The sequence below is a fragment of the Apis dorsata genome, unplaced genomic scaffold (genome assembly GCF_000469605.1).
Source record: "Apis dorsata unplaced genomic scaffold, Apis dorsata 1.3 scaffold_58, whole genome shotgun sequence".
Taxonomy (NCBI): Eukaryota; Metazoa; Arthropoda; class Insecta; order Hymenoptera; family Apidae; genus Apis; species Apis dorsata.
In genome coordinates this window covers 1,798,550-1,804,354 of record NW_006263358.1, presented here as the reverse complement: position 1 = coordinate 1,804,354, position 5,805 = coordinate 1,798,550, and the positions used below count along the sequence as shown (strand labels likewise).

Sequence of the window (5,805 nt, the reverse complement as noted above, 5' to 3'; positions counted from 1 at the left end):
CGCCGCCGCCGCCGCCACCTTCCTCTTCAATGCAAACCAATGTTATCGGAACGCGGCTCTTTCTCCTCAAACTCGTGCCTTTTTATCATATTTTTCACGCGGCCAACTCGCCCCCATACCATTTACCTCCACGATACATAAAGACGGCGATTACAGCGTGTTTGTAAGTTCACGACCGATTAATATAATTTTTCGCGGCGACAACAACGTAACGAAAATGTGACGAGAAAGGGGGAAAATTCAGATACCTCGATCCTTCCTCGGCCTCGTTAAAACGTCGAGAATATTTTCCTTTTTTTTCCCCGTCACTTCGTATATTCCTCGTTAAAGGAGAAAAAGAAACGAGAGGAACGAGAGAGAGAGAGAGAGAGAGGTATTGCATGTGCAGGGCGCCGACACAGCAATCACGTTTCCGTGTTCTTTTCTGTTGCAGGTGCAGCGCACAGGGACAGGGGAAAAAAGAGAACGAGAACCTTGAACCAATCGTAAATGGCGTGGAGTGAAAGCGGTCGGTCTCCGCGGTTTTCCCAGAAGAGCGCGAGCCACGAAATTATCGACCTGTAAATCGGAACGAAGGATCTCTCGTTTCTTATCTTCTTTCAGGGTATATATATATATATATATATATAAACTCACCTCGGCCTCTGTGTATTACGGAAGAAAAGAAAAAAAGGAGAAAAAGGATAAAAATGCACGATGGACCGAAATGTAAAAAAATCGAGAACGGTACCAACTTCGAATCGGCGAATTCAGACGTTACGAATGTTATCCTGGGAACACGTTTATCCTCGCATCAATCCTCGAAACGAGGCTCACATGCTTCGTGCGATTGATTCGCATCATCCATTTGACGGATTGCGCATATTCTAACGATGTTTAGATATTTCAGAAAATGATTGGTGGTGGCCTGCCCTTTCGAAGATCCGTATCGGAAACGTTACTGCACAAACGTTATTGCACAACGCTACGTACGAATGATTGATGAGAGAGTGCACTATTTTCTGATGCGGTTTCAATAAAAACGAAAAAAAAAAAAAAAAAAGGAAAGAAAAAAAAAGGAAGAAGAAACTGTCTCATTTATTTTCAACGAACGATAACTCCTCTTGCTTCCATCTGGATTAATGGGTTACCATTACCAGTATCTCGCGATCGTGCGCCTCTCTTTCTTTCTACATTCCTCGATTCGGTTATTACGGTAATAGGGGAATGAAACGGTAGTAGGACTCGCCCACGAGAGAAATCGTTACGTTGCGGAGGAGGAGGACGACGAGGTTCGAAGGATCGACGAGAAAGCATCGGTCGTGGGGGTAACACCTCGACAAGTCGATCGAGATGAGATCGAACGTGGTGACACTCCACGGGCACAATATACCCCCGTGACTCGATTACACGCCGTGGTACCGTTAATCATCCTAATAGCGCGCGCATAATGGCGAGTACAGATACGATCTGCACTCGTCGGTAGATTCGTGATTCCACGCTCCTCCAACGATCGTTGTCCTCCCACGTGCACGGGGGAGGCCGTGTCGCGCGCAGGACGCGTCGAATGGCGAAATGAAACGAAATTCTCCGCGGTTCAGAAGCTTGCGGCGCCAGTTTCGGTCAGAGTTCGTGAATGGGCGTACGTACGGAGACAATCCGATCCGCTCGATTCCCGATTGGACGTCGCCTTCTAATTGAGTCATCGTGTCATTAGCGATAATCGCGCGTGTAACGGAACGAACGATCTCCTCCTCGTCGCAACGAGAGGGATAAGAGGCGGCGTGAAAAATATGGACGATACACCCCGAAGAGAAGAAGATGGTGCGTACATCGATGCCCAATTAAGCTCAATTACAGCCACGGATAATGGGCGAGCATCGGTGAAAGAATGATTATTCCGCGAACGATCGGTTAGGATGATCGACCTTGGCTGATTTTGCGCAAGATCGATTGCGCGGGATAGAAGGAATTATCGAATGGAATGGAAAAATGCGACGGGGGAAAAAAAATGGTAGGTAAGGTGCAGGAAGAAAATTGAAAGGAAGGAAGGACGTGGGAGATCGGAACGCGATGATTGCAACTGGCTTGGCTCGACGATAGCTTGACCAGAGACGTCCCTGTTCGGAAATGTTAGGTCTAATTAGAAAATTATTAAAGGGAAAATATTTTGGCGGACGTAGTGTATATAGTGTATATACAGGGTATATACACTCGTGGCCAACAAATGTCCTGTTACTTACGAACAATGGGGCGTATATTCGTCCGTTTCACTCGGAATTCGAACAAAGAGGACCTCGCATTTTCGGAACGAGTCACCGGAAGATCGCGTGCCGTCGAAAATATTCTGGAAATATGCTAATTACCAGTTAGTCAGTTTCTTGTGGCATTGCGCCGGTTTCTACGATCGCTATTGCCTCGCGGTTCACCTTGTCTCGAGGTTTTGTCCCCGTCTTCTTTCGTGCCTCTTTGTCCCGGTTTTCAGGGTTGTTCTTCTACTTTTTCGTGTTTCTGCACGAAACACGATGCGACGCCGTTCACATTCTTTTTTTTCAAGTTTAAAGAAGAGGTTTAATCCTCTTACTTAGGGATATTTTAATCGAAGAAATCGCGTATCACCAGAATTTATTTATTAATTCGCAAATCCAATCCCACGAAACAATTAATTTCTCTCTCTTAATATGAATATCAAGAGTTACGTCTTATCTGCCTCTTTACGATTCGACTACGCTGATATAGTTATAATTTGAAAAGAAGAAAGAAAGGGAAAAAGAAGACACCTAGGCCACCTAGTAGTCGTTTCTCTTTGTTGCGCGCATCGTGCATACTTTCTGTCTTCACTCCCATTAATTAACCACGCCGTGTACGCGGTTGCTCTCCTGTTTCGAGAATGAGGAGCGACCCTTGCGCTGTATCGCCGGCCTACAACATCCGCCCTGAATTAATTGAATATACGGCTCGCGTTTACACGCGATACACGGAGCCAGCCTTTTGCGAGTTGACTAATACCGGGCCTCGGTTGGTATACCGGGGAAAATTAAAAATTCATCGGAAATCGCGCGTAGGACGGCCTACCTTGTTCCCGCGAAACCTTGTGCTTTCGTGCGATTCGTGGCACCCACAATTCCTCCCGCGAATTCGTTTGGGGGGAACAAAAAAAAAAAAAAGAAAAAAAGATTTCATGGAAACTTATCCTATCTGAATATGTTATCTTAATAAACGTGTCGAGAACTCGTTTCCTTTCCTCCTTCTCGAATTCTCTATTCCTAGAGATTAGTCAAAGTTTCGTTTCTCGAATATTCTTCTCGAATGGATTGATCTCTGTGGTTCGACACGTCGCTTCGACGCGTCTTCCCGAACATTTTCGTTCTCCTCGAGCGCACGAGCCGAGCGGTGAAATCGTGACGTTTGCACCTTCGTGTGCACCTACGAGGCGTTGTATGGAACAACCGGAAACGAGGGCAGGTCTATTATCGCCCTGGAGGTTATACGAGCTAGCCGAAGTTTCATCGCCACGGAGTTCCAGGTACAGCAATATGTTGTTTTATGGTGCAATCATCGGCACGGTAATAATCATTAAATCCGAAGCTGTGTGCTCCAGGGTCTCTCCTCTCTCCAAGACGAACGAGCTCGTCGTTAGTCTCAGATTGATTCGTTCATCTCGATCACGCGTGTTGCTTCATGAGATATTTAACGCAATCGAATATTCTACTAATTCTAAAACGAATTATATACGTATACGTTTCTTTTCTCCGGGAAAAAAAGAATCTTCCTTCGGAAAAAAAAAAAAAATTATCGTTCGAAAAATTATGGATAACGTTTTCGATCGATTTTAAAAAAAAGGAGCGCTCCGTGTCGTCGAAAAAAAAGAATTACAATTTAATTCTCCTCGAGAGAGAAAAAAAAAAAGAAAGAAAGAAAATCAGAAAATTGTTTGGAAGGAAGTTTCCGCTATCCAACGAATCATTTTCCTTCGTCTCTGTGACAAAGGAAAGAAAGAAAAAGAGACTAGGGGAGCGGTTAGTTAACGATGGCCATAATTGCGGTTTATTGTCTCAATAAATATATACGACACAGGGTGGCTGTGTATGAAGGCAGAAGCAGCTTGATCGAGTTGCTTCCTGGGATTTGAAATCAGGCGGCATGTGTCCGCGTGTATCAAGGCACATTTTATGGGCCTGCTTAATATGGTTTATAGCGTTTTGTTCTGCTCCCCGCGGAACCGGAAGCCGCCTAATGATCTGCCTCAAAAGATGAAAAATGACCGAGGATCGAATAACGATCGAGGAGAGACGAAAACGCGTCTTTTCTCTTCGAAAAATTATAGCCAAGCATTTATATATATATATATATATATATATATTCTCAATTATATTTCAAAGAAGAATGATTTATTCTGACAGAAGAAGATATTGCCACGCTTAAGCGAACGATATTTATTCAATTATTTCGTCTCATGAATTTCGGATTATATTTTCTACTTCTCTTTTTCTTCTTTTTTTTTTTTTTTTTTCACTAAAATTGTATCATCGCGCCGATAATCGGTCAATTTGCTCAAGAAGAAGTGCGAAGAAACAATTTATCGTCGTTATGGTCATTGGTCAGTTGTGTAGCAACCCGTATACATGCGTATATGTAATATCGTTCCATAATAAACGATCAAGGAGACAGGAAGCGTCTCAACAATTTGCCACATAGAGCCTGCTTCCGCTCTGAATTCATCGATCTCTCGGCTCGGCGATTGATAATATTTGACGACGAGTTTCACGCTGTTATATATAACACTTTCCAACCAACGTGTCCATTCAGCCAAGAACCATTGCGCAACGCGAAATAATTAACTGAATAAACGACGTAAATGTTCCAGTTTTCTAATCTTCTAACTGTAACACATAGACGGTTTACGCATATGAGTTTCGCCGATGAGTGGCCGGCCATTAGAAGTTCGTTATCCTTATCATAATTACGCTAACGTGGTTCAACTTACCGTGCACACGAATTACCGCGAATCGTTGGATATCGTGTCACTCCATTCGTATAATCTAATAATAATTCATATAACGTCTCGCGGACGTGATGATCGGAAGATAACGAAAATAACGAACTACGTCCGTGTAATACCGAGCGATGGAAGACTGAAACGAAAGGTGAAAAGTTACTATGATCGTAACTAACGGTAGATTCATTTTTCTGATCTATTCTATTGGCCGAAAGGGTGATATTTTAAGTAATCGAAAATATATAACAGAAAATGAAAATTCTGAATCAGTTCTGGTATTAGAGAATAAAAAGAAATTTTCATTTGGAAGATATATCGTATTTGAGATCATTTTTTAGATGTTGAAAAAATTGTCAATATTTTTCACTCACGTTACGTTATTATATTATATATTTTGTGTAAATATATTCGATTATTATTCCATTCATTAAAAAAGTAAGCTTTAAAAAAGTAATATTCAATTCGTTGTGTTATAATGTATAAAAAAACCGAAAATTTTATCTAAAATATACGAGATATATTTTTGTAACGAACTATTTCATTTCAGATACGTTAAACTTTTATTTTAATCAATTATATAAATATATGAATTAAATTAAATACCAAAATTGTACTCGAATTAAGACGGTTCAAGGAAATCGAAACAATTTGTTCATTATAGTAAATGCATTCTTCCAGATAGCGTAAAGTATTAGTCTTGTCCACGGTTAATTCTGTTTGAACTTAATGGCAAGGACAGCCTAATTGATCTATGCAATTACGTTCCGATGGTGTAAGTGGCGCTAAGTGAATACCGTGGTAGGCCTTGGTTTCTCGTAAATTATCGG

The 5,805-nt window shown here is 41.9% G+C and overlaps 1 long non-coding RNA gene across 1 annotated transcript in view; it reads left to right on the top strand.

Annotated features, from left to right (window-relative positions):
* LOC102673403 overlaps nucleotides 1-1,058 on the top strand; it is a 13,773-nt gene extending 12,715 nt beyond the window's left edge. The window contains exon 2 of the long non-coding RNA XR_004151817.1: nucleotides 434-1,058. This is a non-coding gene — a long non-coding RNA (uncharacterized LOC102673403). The remainder of the gene's footprint in view (nucleotides 1-433) is intronic.
* Nucleotides 1,059-5,805: the final 4,747 nt, after the last annotated feature.